Source organism: Vulpes vulpes, chromosome 12, assembly GCF_048418805.1.
Source record: "Vulpes vulpes isolate BD-2025 chromosome 12, VulVul3, whole genome shotgun sequence".
NCBI lineage: Eukaryota > Metazoa > Chordata > Mammalia > Carnivora > Canidae > Vulpes > Vulpes vulpes.
In genome coordinates, this window is record NC_132791.1 from 10000375 (window position 1) to 10015000 (window position 14626).

The following is a 14626-nucleotide window of genomic DNA, read 5'->3' on the forward strand; positions in this document are numbered from 1 at the left end:
TCAGATGAGGGAAAGCTCACTGGGGTCCAGACCTAGATTTGGTGAGATGCGTCGCCCTCAGGCCTCCATTTCCTTATGTGTAAAAAAGGAAGAGGTTGGGCTGGACTAAATGAGTTCTTTGAATGTTTATCATTCTGGGAGTCATTGTTCCAGAGAATTGAAATTAGCCCCCAAATCAAAGCCATATAGCTCTTAGAGAGGTATCCCACCTCCATGACCTGTCTCCAAGAGATTGTCCCTCCAACCGTAGCAGGGTTGAATGCCGAGAATGACCAGGATTGCCACCATCTGGTTCTCGCCATTCTGCGCTGAGATCGGAATCCGTAAAGACCGCAAAGACCCTGACCTCAGCCTAACTCTGAGGAGCCAAACACGTGAGAGTCCAGTGGCTGACTGTCCACCGTCTTTATAACCCATTCTGTTTGGAGCAACGGGAAGATTGGTATTATGTAGTTTGGAAAAGTATCTTAATGAGCAATATTTTTTTTTTCTGTAAATCGAGGATGTTTTGCACTCTGTCAGTGACTACTGGAAAAGTTTAATCAATATAAAGACATTCAAGCTATGCAACACTTATGGTGTGTTGACATTTTTATTCTAGTAATTGTCTTGATTTCTGAAAGGGTTTTCTCACTCTGTTTTTGTTTTGTTTTGTTTTGTTTTAAGTAAATATTACCTCTCTCGGACGAGAGTGCTGTCTGCCCATCCCTCCCTTCCCTCTGGTCAGGAGCACGAATGACCACGCACAGTCCCTGTTTCTGTCTTGACTTTGTGGGGCAAATTCTAGATCTGAATTAGGTTCAATTGTCATTGACAACAGTAGCTTTTACAGAAAGAAGTTTCTGTATTTTCTATCGCACAGGGCTGTCAGGGGGGCTCCATAATCCCTGGGGTCCCAGGTTCCTTTTCACTTGGTGCCCTGCCAACCCCAGTATGCGGCTCTGATGCTGAAGTCCACGATGATGCTCCAGCCAGCAGGATGGTGGAAAGAGGAAGGAGAAAACAAAACCGCTTCCCTGGGGTGTGGCGTCTGGATGTTGTACATCACATCGATCAGAACTTAGTGGCAGGGCTATACCTACTGCAAGAGAGCCTAGGGAAGGTTTTTATTCCATGAAACATGTATCTAATGAATTCAGGAGTTCTTTTCTGAGAAGAAAAGAATGAGTTTGAGGGACAATTAATTATCTCTGCCATAGTTCAACCCTTTGGTTCTGCCATTCCTCTTCTCCCCAAGGTAGACAACCCAAGCCCCAGCCACCTGTGGTGTGAAGCTAAAGCTAAGATCACCTTCAGGTGTTCTGCGGACTTCTCCATCTCCAACTCTGGCTTCTTGTCTAATAACCTATAAATTTGAGACAAGTGATCGCTCAGCACAGCCCATAACAGCAGTGAAGTAGAAAGAGGAAAACCATTCCCTCATAAGAGGGAAGAACGGCAAACGCTACACCCAGCAATTATCCAAGCCCACTGCACAGGAAGAATGAAGACGCTTCTGGCACGCCAGTAAGTCCCTTCGATAGCTGCCTCACAACCAGGTCCTGCTCCCTGGGAGGACCTTATCCGTGGGCCTCCATGGCCACATCCAAGGTGGGACCACGGTGGGCAGCCTTCTTGGGGACAGCTTTTGTAGCCTATCTGCTCCTGGGGCAGTCTTGGCAGGGGCCCCAAGGTTGTGACTTCTTTGTCAACAGAATTCCAGCAAGTACCCACAGCTGTAGGTCTGGCCTAGAATGATGTTCTGCGCTCTGCTCGTACGTCTTAACTTAAAAGGTGGCTACCTAGAGGCGACCAGAAAGAGAAGCTTGGGTGGGAAGGCAAGACCCTTCAGCTGACCTTTGGAGCTACCTGGTTCCTATTTCCTAGCGGAAAAGTCTTGAAGATGGCTTGCTGCCCCTAGCCTTGTCCCCTGCTTGAAGGTCACCACTTTGAGTAGCTGCATTTTGAAGAACAGCAGCAGTTGGCATTTATTGTACTTGAAGACCATCAGTTTTGAGCACAGGCTCTAAATTGCCTCCCTTGGCAAGCCAGGCTCCCTTCGGTCTCTGCTGCAGCACTCCCCCACCCCGCCCCCGCCCTGCAGGGCTCTAGCCCGAGGCAATCTCACTTCTAGGGGACTTTGCAAACAGCAAGAAGGAGCAACACCCACACTTTCTGTACACTCCCACCATTTTCTCCATTATTGTGGCCTTGGTCAGCATGAGGTCCCTCCTCCAAAATACCACAGATGACACTTTCATCAAAGTGACACGTTAATCACTCGATAAAGGGCAATATCTGTCTTTGCCATCTGCTGGCCTGCCAACTCCACTAAGCCAATGCCACATTTTAGATGTTATTTGCAGCATCCCACTTTTGAGGACCAGATTCCGAATCCCAAAAACCAAAGTGAAGTGGACTGGAGCAAAACAGAAGTTTCTTTCTCTCTCAGATCAACACAGGTGTCCAGAGCTGGTATAGTGGCTGCGTGGTTACCATTCTCTGTGCCTCTCCCATCTGGTTCCTCCCCTCGCCTCAACCGACACCTTCCAACTTTCCACCTCATGGTCCAATATGGCTGCTCCAACTGCAGTCATCACATCTGCATCCCAGCTGGAAAGAAAGAGGAAGTGGAGTCTTTATTTTGGATGTCACTCTACCCAAACAAAATTCAGGAGTTTTTGGACTGAAGAAGGGGAGATGATTCTTAGGGCACATTAGCAGCTCCCCTGAAGATTTCTTGACTGCAGATCTACTGAAGAGCTGACTTAGGAGGCATTACCCTGCTCCAGCCCCAGCACACAGGAACACATGTAATGATGTCATTTAAGCGAGGCCGATCCAGCGCCCAGGAGTACAGCACTCGCCTGCTGACAAGATCAGCACCCACCCATTACATGCAGAAGTCATTGCAATAGGAGCAAACTCATAACCCAAACTTCACCTCTTTTGTAGAAACCCCAGAGCCCCACCCCTGAATTAGGCAAGTCAGCCTTCCTGTGCAGCACTACCCCCCCCCCCACTTGTATCCAATGCTCATCAGTCCCTAAACCTCTGGATTCCTCTCGTGGTCAAGGAAAGCTCCAGGATTTCTCCTGAGGCTGCCCCCAGGACTTCCAGCATCATCGTCCAAACCAGAGGAAGAGCCAGGAAAGACCTGTTGGGACCTGCGATGGCAGAGGTCCGGGAGAGAGATGGCGGTGAGGATGAGGCACGTGGTCACAGCCCCGACATATGTAAGAGGAAGGAGAGGGGACTCTAACCAGTGGGTCTGCCCAGGAGCCCAGGATGGGCCAGCGTCTAGGGTTGGGCAGCGGGGTGGGGGGGGGTGCTGGTGCCACCAGCCAGGGGGACTAGGTGTGGAGTAGGGGGTGAGATTGTTGTTTGGGTCTGAAGCGCAACATTAGGGACACAGTAGCCCTGAGGAGTCTCAGCAGTGTCTGAGCACAGAGGTTCGTTGTTACCTGACGTAGACCCCCTGGGTCCCGGGCACCCCCGTTGGCCACAGTGGATGCTTTTTGTTTGTTACCATTGGTGCTCACATTCTGATCTGCTCTAAAGCTCTCCAGGTCGCTCAGTTACGAAGCAGCCATCCGCAGTGATCCGCCGTTGTCCTGGGCGCGTCAGGCTGCGGTCACAGAAGAGCACAGACAGGACGTAAAGCAGTAAAGGGAGAAGTGAGAGAAGAAAAGCAAGGTAAGATATCTCTAAATATTGATGCGGCAGGGGTGCCCGGGTGGCTCAGCGGTTGAGCATCTGCCTTCGGCCCAGGGTGTGACCCCGGGGTCCTGGGATCAAGTCCTGCATGGGGCTCCCTGCAGGGAGCCTGCTTCTCCCTCTGCCTGTGTCTCTGCCTCTCTGTCTCTCATGAGCAAATAAATAAAATCTTTAAAACATATATAATATGTATTGATGCGGCCAGGACAAAGTATGACACAACTGCCTGGTGTGAAGGGACCTGGCCATGGAGGCACGCCGGCTGGACTCTGTCCCGGTTGCAGGGTCACTGTGGCCTGGGACTCCGGGGCTCCAGCAAGGAACTGGGCGCAGCCTCGGCGGTGGTGAGACACCAACCTGGCCATGGCCGGACATGTGCACATGAGAGCAGGCCTCATAGTGATCGAGGCCGGGACGTCAAGTCACCCATAATTTTTTTTTTTAAGATTTTATTTATTTATTCATGAGAGACACAGAGAGAGAGAGAGGCAGAGACACAGGCAGAGGGAGAAGCAGGCTCCATGCAGGGAGCCCAACATGGGACTCGATCCCGGGTCTCCAGGATCACACCCTGGGCTGAAGGTGGTGCTGAGGCACCCGGGCTGCCCAAGTCACCCATAAAAACTCAAGAAAATGGAAACAGAAACAACTGAGCAATGCCTAGAAAGAGTCTAAGGTAAACACTAAGGGTAGAGCCCTCCAGTGGCCAGTCCTTTCTGGGAGCAAACCTGGGTGGTGCTGCCTACCGGGCACCCTGTGTCCCCTGTGTCCGTCTTTTGCAGGCACTGTGGCCGCAAGGGGCCCCGGAGGCCGCCCTGCTGCTCCCCAGCCTGCAGACGGCGCCCAGCAGCCTCCTGTGGGCTCAGGCCAAAAGAAGCCTGGCCTCGGCGGGCCCGCGCCTGCGGATTCTTTATCGTCCCCTTCCTGCCTCGCTCTCCCAGGTAGGCTCTCCTGCCTTTGCTTCATCCCACCAAGGACTGCAAAAGATGTCCACAGCGGACAAGACGGGAAACCAGCCAGACGTCCTCAGCTGATGCCTAGAGACCCAACGCCTGCTCTGTCCTTGCAGTGGAATATTATTTGGCCACGAAGAGGAATGCAGTGCTGACACACATGACACCGTGGGTGAACTTTGAGAACATGACAAGTGAGGCAGCCAGACGTGGAAGGTCACAGATTGTTAGGATTTTGTGTGTAGGAATGATCCAGAAAAGGTGAATTCGTAGAGACCAAGTAGATCCCAGGGGCTGGGAGGAAGAGGGCTGGGGAGTGACAGCTAGTGAGCGTGGGTTCCCTTTGTGTGGCCCTCTGATGGCTGGGAATATGTCCCCCTCTGCTGTGTTAGCCCCTGGTGACGCTTACCTTTTCTCCCCGCCCGAGAGAATCACAGCACAAGTGGGTGTCGGTAAGCGCCTGTTGAATGAACACGAGCCAGTGCCCTCTCCCGTATGTTGCTGATCTCAGATAGGACCCCGTTCCCCCTAACATGCTGCCTTTTTTATGTCACTTAACACCCCCTCTCTCATCCATATCCCTCTGGCGACAAGTTTGTTTTTTTTTTTTTTTTTAAGATTTTATTTATTCATGAGAGACACAGAGAGATGCAGAGACACAGGCAGAGGGAGAAGCAGGCTCCATGCAGGGAGCCTGACGTGGGACTTGATCCCAGGATCAGGCCCTGGGCTGAAAGCGGTGCTAAACCACTGAGCCACCCGGGCTGCCCTGGCAAGAAGTTTTTAAAGGGGCTGGGAGGAGAGATGAAAGAAAAAAGATCTCTAGATCTGACCACATAAAAATTCAGGACACCATAAACACAAGAAAAAGGCAATCAATAAACTGAGAAAAATATTTGTAACAAATATGACAAAATTTTCAAATAAGAGATGCCATTTGCAGCTCACACTTGGCAAAAATAAAAGTCATGTTTTTAAGCATATTTAATGACAATCTTATGGGAGATATTTGAATGGATAAAAGCCTAGAAAGAAAGAAAGTCAACATTTTAATCATGATTAGACCATAATTGTGGGATTGGCCGGAGGGGAATTTTTTTGTTAGGTTTCGCTCTTTTCCACTTGTTTATAATAAATGAGCATAATCTGTATAATCATAAGGGCAAAGCAACAGATGCCACGTTTTGCTGACTTTCCTATAGGATAAGCCTCTATGTTGGTAAGGGGGTCATGTGATGAGGGTGTTGGATCATAAACGGGTACAAGCTTCCAGGAGGGCTACCAGTTTAACAGCATGTATTAAGATCTTGAAAAATATGGATATTGTTGTATCTAAATTCCACTTCCAGTCATTGATTCTGATGATTAGAATAAAAAGGGCTATGAAATCAAACAGAAATGGGATCAATTTATATACAGCATTATCCATTGCAGAGGCTTCTAAAACATGGAAAAATTGGAAACAACATATGTGTCCAATATCGAGGATGTAAGTTAAATAAATTATGGTATGGCCGTATAATAGAATACGCAATCACGGAAAATGCCATTTGTAAAAAACGCTTAAATAAAATTAAAAACAATGATGATGTAATGTTCAGGGTAAAGGCTCAATACAAACTAGGTAAGTAGCATGATCTTCAAGCTGTGTATGCGTGTGCGTGTGCGTGCATAAAAAGAGGCTCCAAGGATTATACCAGTAGGTTAACGGGGAATATTATCTAGGTTTTTTTTTTTTAGATTTATTTATTTATTTATGATAGAGAGAAAGGCAGAGACACAGGAGGAGGGAGAACCAGGCTCCATGCAGGGACCCCGACATGGGACTCAATCCCGGGTCTCCAGGATTGCACCCTGGGCTGAAGGCAGGTGCTAAACCGCTGAGCCACCCAAGGATCCCATATTCTCTAGGTTTATGAATTAAAGGTGCTTTTAGGTTTTTTCCACAAATACCATGTATGTTTTTATAATCGGGAAAAAAAATCATTTTCTAAAAGGTCCCCAGGACTTTTAACTGGTCACAGGTTGCTTAGTAGTACAACTTAACATCACAAAGGGACATCGCTTTGGCCTGGCACTTTCACCCTCTTGAGTGTGTTCCTCACTTGTGTGAAGTAGCCCGTGTACCCGATTATTCACTACAGCACTATAATGGCCAAAAGCCGAAAATAACCTGCATGCCCAGCATCGAGGTCTAAGGAAATTATAATACAGACTTACAATGGGATATTCAGCAGGCACAAAGAGGAAGCCCTTTATCGTCATCACTCTGTAGTCATACATTACTGGTAATCCTAAATATTCCATATTGCTCTTTTATTATTCTTCTGTACTAATACAGAATGCTCTCCAGGATAGTGTTAAATGAAAACAGCAAGATAAGAACCGAGTGTAGAGGAAACTTCCAATTACATAAAAAAGTTGAAAAAACATCCATCTATGTGGGCAGATAACTTGTATATACGTGCACGTAGAGACACCTGCTTCTGTGGGCATGAAATAACTGGAAGTTCACCCAAGAAACTTGGAACACTGGTTTTCAAAAAACAGACACATTGCAGTCTAGACGCTTCTGTACCTTTTTTTTTTCATTTTTATATTTTTTGTTTCAGTAGGACTAACATCCGATCACCAACTGTATTGCCCATTCAATAACAAGTAACACAAAAAATTAAAGGCAAAACGAACAACCGCTGGTTCCCTAGCATCGTTGTTCAGAGCTCGAACTGGATTCAGCTTGCCTCATTTTAAAATCCCAACTACACTGCCTGGTGACAGGTGTAAACATTAGGGAGATTTCTTAATGGCTGTAAGCTCAGCCTCCTCCGTCAAGAAATAGAGGTGACAGTAACACCAGCCTTGAGGGATTGTTAGAGGGATTAATGAAATTACTAAGTGAGGATTAAATGAGATAATCCATGCAAAGTGCTTTATTGTTTACATACAATACACCCTATTATTATTCCTTGACTGTGCTGGGCATGGCTGGTTCACAGGCCCACTGGAATCTTCCCTGCCTCCCTAGTGTGGAATGGTTATCACCCACTGCAAAAGACTGAGCAGATTAAGTGAATTAATACATTTGAAATCCCTGAAACAGTGCCTGGGCCATAGGGAAGGCCAAGGATTGTTATGAACAGAAACCTTTAAAAGGCCGTTCCCATTCTTTCCTCACATCTCTGAACTCATGGGCTCCCTGTATTTCAATAATTGTATCTTCCCTAGAATCTCTGTGTAGAGGGCACCTGGGTGGCTCGGTCAGTTGAGCAGCCTGCTCTTGATTTTGGCTTAGATCGTGATCTCAGGGTCCTGGGGTTGAGCCCCGTGTCAGGCTCCACGCTCAGCTTGGAGTCGGCTTCAAGATTCTCCGTCTCTCTCTCCTTTTGCCCCTACCCCTGCTTGCTCACACACACACTCTCTCTCTCTCTAAAATAATAAATCTGGGCAGCCCCAGTGGCACAGGGTTTAGCGCCGCCTGCAGCCCAGGGCCTGATCCTGGGGACCCGGGATTGAGTCCCATGTCGGGCTCCCTGCATGGAGCCTGCTTCTCCCTCTGCCTGTGTCTCTGCCCGCCCCACCCCCCCTCTCTCTCTCTCTCTCTGTGTCTCTCATGAATAAATAAATAAAATCTTTAAAAAATAAAATAAAATAATCTTAAAACTTTTTTTAAAAAAAATTTCTATGTAGACACTTTTCAAACCTGCCCATTATTTTTCCCATACTGTTCTGCTCTGGTTTTAAGGTTCAACGTATCTACTTCTTTATCACTCCAACTGTAAACCTGCTTGCTTTAAAGGTTTTTTTCACATCGTCTTCTTATCTTTAGTTCTTGGGTTATGAATTCTCCATTTGTTGCAGCAGCCGACTGCATGTGGCTGATTTCCTCACTTGGGTTTGGAAATGTGTTGCCAACCCATCTTTATTGGGTGTCTGAGTGCCCCGTGCCTCCGACTATACAAGTGTCCCTGTCCCTTGGCTTCATAAAGGACCTTCATGCCCCCCTCCCGTTCTGGACAAGTTTTTACAATCATCTCTCCGCTTGGATAGGTGAGGGGCACCCTACGTCTCCCCGAGGGCCAGAGCAAGAGGCCGAGTTGTTGAGGGTCCGCTTCCTTAGCCAGGCAGCCTTTATGCCTCGTAGCTTTTTTCGGGCAGGCAACGCATTTTCATCTGCCTGCAAGCACAGAGCCCCAGGCGGGACTCCCCACGCAGGCGGGCCTGAGATCTCCAGCACCCACCACCCAGGTTTGATATCTTGTTAGCTCCTGCCTTGAGCTTCACTGTGTAGTGGTCGTGGCACACTTCACAGGGACGGAGAACCTCCGTGAATCCAGGACTACACTGACATCTGAAGAGAGAAATAGGCCCAGGAGCTTGAGAAAGGCTGGGAGAAGAAAGCAGTAAGTGTCTGGCCCCACAAACCTCTTGGAAAATTAGTTTTGGGGATGCTCGGGTGGCTCAGTGGTGGAGCATCTGCCTTCAGCTCGGGTCGTGATCCCAGGGTCCTGGGATCGAGTCCCGCTTCGGGTTTCCTGCATGGAGCCTGCTTCTCCCTCTGCCTTTGTCTCTGCCTCTCTCTGGTGTCTCTCATGAATAAATAAAATCTTTTAAAAAATCAGTTTTCAAAAGCAAATGACATAGACTCGTGGAAAACCTTTTAACAATACACCTCTACATTGTTAAAACCACGTGCCCAAAATGGCATCATTTAGACCAAATCCCCAAACCGGGGGCTTAATACCTAATATAATTGCAGTTTCAACATTACCCAGGGGGTGAATCTGAACCAGCCAGTCAGGAATTTTCTGATCAGCACCAATGAGGGGACCAGCCACAGGAGCTCTCTCTTTCCCCTAAATGAAGATGAGGTCATCTGCATGAGAGGACCCTCTGCTCTTCCCCCTAAAGGCAAGTGACCTTCCCTGGATACAATCCTGTTCCCTTGCTAATAACTTCCTTGGCCCAGCCTCCTTCCTATAAAAACCTTCCGTTTTGTGCAACTCCTCGAAGCATCTCTCTACTTGCTAGATGGGATGCTGTCCAATTCATGGGTCATTTAATAAAGCCAGCTTTTTAAAAAGATTTATTTATTTATTTTAGAGAGCACAAGCAGGAGGGGCAGAGGGAGAGGGAGAAGAATCCCAAGCAGATTCCACACTTGAGTGTGGAGACCAACCTCAGGCTGTGATCTCAGCCCGAGATCAAGACCTGAGCCAAAACCAGGAATCAGACGCTTCCAGGCACCCCAGATGTGTAAATTTACTGCTTTGAATTTTGTTTTTTTAACAGTACTGAAAAGACATTTGGAGGACATGTACCAAAATGTTAGCTGAGCCAGTTTTTGCGTTAACAGGTATGAGTTACTTTTCTTTCTCCTTGCCTGTATTTGCCACATTCTCTATTCCCTTCACCTTAGAGGAAAACATCATAAGCCATTTTTTAGAAGTGGTTTTCCAATCAGGTGGTGGGAGGTTGCTGGGGTGACAACGGAGGACCCACCTTCTCCTGTCAGAGCCTGGGGGCCAATGAAGCAGGGGCAGGGAGAGACTGAACAAGCCGTGTGCTGGCAGGGGGAAGGATGGGCCGGAGTACCTGCTCGGTCGCATATCTGCTCCACCACCCCTGAAAGTAGCATCTCTCCGAATCTTCTTTCCCCCCTTGTCAGTGGAGACTGTCAGTCAACTCAGTCGTCCCACAATGGTTCACTGATGACATGCAGGTCCTCGGCCCTGCTGTGAGGTCGAGGCCTGCCGCAAGGAGCTGGACAGACACACGCTCAAGTTCCCAGCCAAGGGCAGCACCACCCAGGAGCACTGGGCAGGATGATGAACATGTGCTCTGTCTCCACCATCCAGGCCACTGACACATGCGGCTGCTGAGCACTTGGAATGTGAGCGCTCCTGAGGGGCAGACATTTAGGAATTAAATGCAAACAGCCACGTGAGGCAGGTGGCCACCTCAACAGACTGTGCCTGGAAGAGCAGATGACACCTATCACCCTCTCTCCTAGTCTGTAAGAGGATCAAAGCAATGTATAAATGGGGCCGCAAGCATCCTGGGATGTGCGGATGTGTCAGCGGAGAAACCTCCACCGCGGGGATCTTGCTGAGCAGGAGGCTGCTGCTGTGAGCTCGGGCCGGGGAAGAAAACATGCAAAGTGGCAGCGTGTGGACTGCGATCACCTGCTCCCCGGGCCAGCAGGGGCCCCCCGGGGGCACAAGGCATTCTATACGTGACAACAGGGAACCACATCCGTCCCAGGGACATCCGACCGCCCACTGGCTCCAGCTCGCTCCTGCAGTGGCCCTGGGTCCCCCCTCTGCCTCCGTCCCCGTGGTCCCCTATCTGCAGTTCAACTGCCCTTGAGATGGGCCGCACCAGCCCACGTGGCTTCATTCTACACACACCTGCTCTTCCCTCTGCCACCCTCACCCCTTCATTCCAGATCAAGCCGGTTTTCTCCTCAGCCGAGAACACAGGGGCAGCAGCCCCGCCTTCTTGCTCTGCCTGGCACAGTGCTGTCACCCTTTCCCGGGCTCTCAGGGGCCTCACTTGCTCCGGGAGCACCCTTTATAATATACTGGACACCTTTCCCACGACACCTACCTTCCCCGCTGAGCCCTGCTCAGGGGGAGGCCCTGGGCCACCGTCCCTTCTGCACCCCCTGCTCCCCCCAACCACAGTTGATTGACCAGTGGTGAGTGCATGACCCCCCAACCAGCCAATCTAGAGGCCCCCCGGCAGCCTGTGGGGTGCTTGACCTGCAAAGGTGGGCCGAGCCTAGCTGGTGCTTTCTTGCAGGGACTCGTACAGAAATGCCCAGAGAATGAGGGAGTTAGCAGTGGGAGGTCAAGTAAAAGAAGTTCTGAGATGGCACCAGAACTACCAGAGGTCACGGGCCAGCCTGGCTCTCGGAGGCGGCAGTGCGCAGGAGCTGCGAGGGGTGGTGAGAGAGACCAGAGCAGCTGGCTCATGCCTCTCCAGCTCAAGGCCCAGCCCCTGTAATGAAGGCACCTGAGAAATCTCTTGTGGGTACCTTGTCATGTATCACAGTCGGGTTTCCAGGAAACGGGCTCTGAGGCGGGCTGTGTGCCCAAGAGGTATTGGAGAAGCTTCCGGGAGGTAGGCCAGGGAGAAGTGAAGGAAGAAGGACTGCGTTGAGGGAAAAACGATGAAATGCAGCTGCCACTGAGCCTCAGTTGATCCTCCAGGGAATTCCAGAGCCAGGATGGCCCTTGAGAGTTGTCCCAAAATCAAGACAAAGGGGCTGAACTTTTGATCCGTGCATCAGCCAGTCCTTGGCCATGGACCACCCCCTAGGAGGGTGCCTAATGGGGGGCAGGCGGTCCCCAGCAGCTGAAGGCAATGTCCCCTGAAGTGCACAGCTGGGAGCCATCAGCAGCAACTCTTCCCAGCGACTGGGGTACAGGAGCAGGGACACTGAAGAAAGAATCTGCGTGGAGTAGCATGGCACGGTGCGACACGTCTTCACACACACGTACACACGCACACACGCACTTAGAGTTCCTGGAGGGCAGAGATTAAGTACTGTTGTGTTTTTTCACTTCTAGCCTAGCACCTGGCGCAGAGTATTGTTAGAGTCAATAGAAATGTTGAGCATCTCTCCTGTGCCAGGCATTGTGCTGGGCACATTACATGGAATATTCGCAGAATCCCTGAAATGATTCTGTATGGTGCAAATCTTTCCAAAGTACAAGTTGTTAATAGCATCTTACAGAAGCAGAAATCGAATCTCAAAAAGCAATGTGCCCTGTCAGCCAACAAATAAGGGCAAAAGTAGCATTTGAATACAGGATTTGACCCAAGGCTCTTTCTTTCTTTCTTTTTTAAGATTTTATTTATTTATCCATGAGAGACACAGAGAGAGAGAGAGAGAGAGAGAGAGAGGCAGAGACACAGGCAGAGGGAGAAGCAGGCTCCATGCAGGGAGCCCGACGTGGGACTCGATCCCGGGTCTCCAGGAATGCGCCCTGGGCCAAAGGTGACACTAAGCCACCGAGCCACCCGGGCTGCCCCCAGGGCTCTTTCTGAGACACCACCTATGACCAAGACAGGTAACTGCCCGCCCAGTACCCATTCTTTTCTTTTCTCTTACTGAGGGAACCTTAATTTTATTTGGGGATGACTTGTTATCAGCTAAAAGGCTATATTTCCCAACATTCGTTGTTTAAAGGGTGGCCAGTGTGACACAAACAGAAATCCTTAGCTGAGACTTTGAGAAAGTTTTTGGAGCAGAGGCATTGACTCAACTTGAAGACTCACACTTGTCCAGTCCCACTCCCTTCCTCCTGCCTGAAAGTTGACACGAGACCTGAAGCTGCAATAACCATCTTGGGACTTGGAAGATAGAAGCCATGCTCTCAAGTTGGCAAAGCAGAACGATAGAAGTCTGGGACATCAGAGAGTTGCCATGCCAGAAGGCCCACCGCTATCTGTTTAAGCCCCTGGTTGTAGAATCCACAATTCCTTACAGGTATATTAGAGTTTGCTTATTCTGTTGTCTTGTAGATACAACCTAAAATTATATTTGGGTTGCACGGTCCCTCAAAATATACTTTTGCCCCAGTTGGAAATTCTATTAGGTAAATATGGGTGGGTTTTTTTTTTTAAATATTGCAATGTTTATTTCCCACACTAACATATAACACCAGATCGAAGTAATAGTAACACCCTACTTTCATTTGGCTCCTTGTGGAATATGCATTATCTAATTTGGTCTTTGTAACAACTGTGCAAAATAGACAGGAAAGTGCTACTCTTCTAAATGTATTAATGAGAGAAACTGAAATTCAGAGATAGCAAGTCAGAGAGTCTTCAGATCTTGGGACAATAAGAGACTGTAAATAGTTGGATCATGTCCATTTCATAGCAAGTATCCTTCGGCTCTTTCTTCTGGACCAAATAGAATCCAAACTTCTTAGATGGCATCGCAAGCCTTTAAAACCAGAATCCCACCTAGCTCTTGTACTTCAGGAGGAGTAACGTGATTTGACAACTGAGCATTAGCCTGGGATCCCTCCAGAAAGGGAAACAAGAACTTGAGTGCAGATAGTTTATTTGGGAGTTGACCCCAAAAGTGAGAGGTACCAGACAAAGTGAAACAGGGAAAGTGGGAAAAGACAGTTGAAGAGTATGTTATGTTAGTCACCACTGGGGCCATTGGACCTCAGTCTTGCTATGGCCCCCCCTGAGGAGCACACAGGAATCATCTACTCTAAAATCAACATGGAGAAGTATTTATCCATTGACTCCCATCCCCCACTATATGATGGCTGCCCCAGAAGGCCCACACTCCCCCACCCTTCTGGGCCTCACATGTGTAAACCATCCTTCCCAGGAGCATTGGAGAAGCCAAGTAGCAGAACAATGAAAACCGTAGAGCTTGTCCTTGAGGTGAGATCTGTCAGGGCTAAATGAATTAAAAATCTGATTAAATAAGATCTTGCTAGATGAATAATCCTACAGACCACAGCTATAAAATCTGGGCATGATGCAATGAACAGCTCCCTGAAATCACTAGAAGGGGGACCAGAAATCAGGCAGATTCTGGGGCAGGGAAATCGTACAACATGACTTCCCATTTTCATAATGTCCAATTTACAATGTAAAATAACCCAGTGTGTAATGAACCAGGAAAATGGAACACATTCTCAAGACAAAAGAAAAGTAACTGGAAACAGCCCCAAGATAATCCAGATGTTAGAACTAGAAGATGAGGGTTTTTCAATGGCTGTTACAACTATTCACAATGGAATAAAAGAAAATATACTTCTGATGGATGAAAAGCTAGAAAATCTCAATAGGGAAAGAAAAATAAAAATGATTTTTTTCAATGAAATGGACATTCTAGAAATTAAGCACACACTATTTTAATTTTTTTAAATGTAATGGATAGATTTAAAAGCCAAGTGAAAATAACAGAGGGAAGAGTAAGTGAACTTGAACGTAGAGCAACA

General features: G+C 48.4%; 1 long non-coding RNA gene across 1 annotated transcript in view; it reads left to right on the plus strand.

Annotated features, from left to right (window-relative positions):
- Positions 1–3425: 3425 nt before the first annotated feature.
- LOC140594551 (uncharacterized) overlaps positions 3426–14626 on the plus strand; it is a 27918-nt gene continuing 16717 nt past the window's right edge. Inside the window, exons 1-4 of the long non-coding RNA XR_011995425.1 lie at positions 3426–3675; positions 4638–4817; positions 9422–9557; positions 9939–10002. This is a non-coding gene — a long non-coding RNA (uncharacterized lncRNA). The remainder of the gene's footprint in view (positions 3676–4637; positions 4818–9421; positions 9558–9938; positions 10003–14626) is intronic.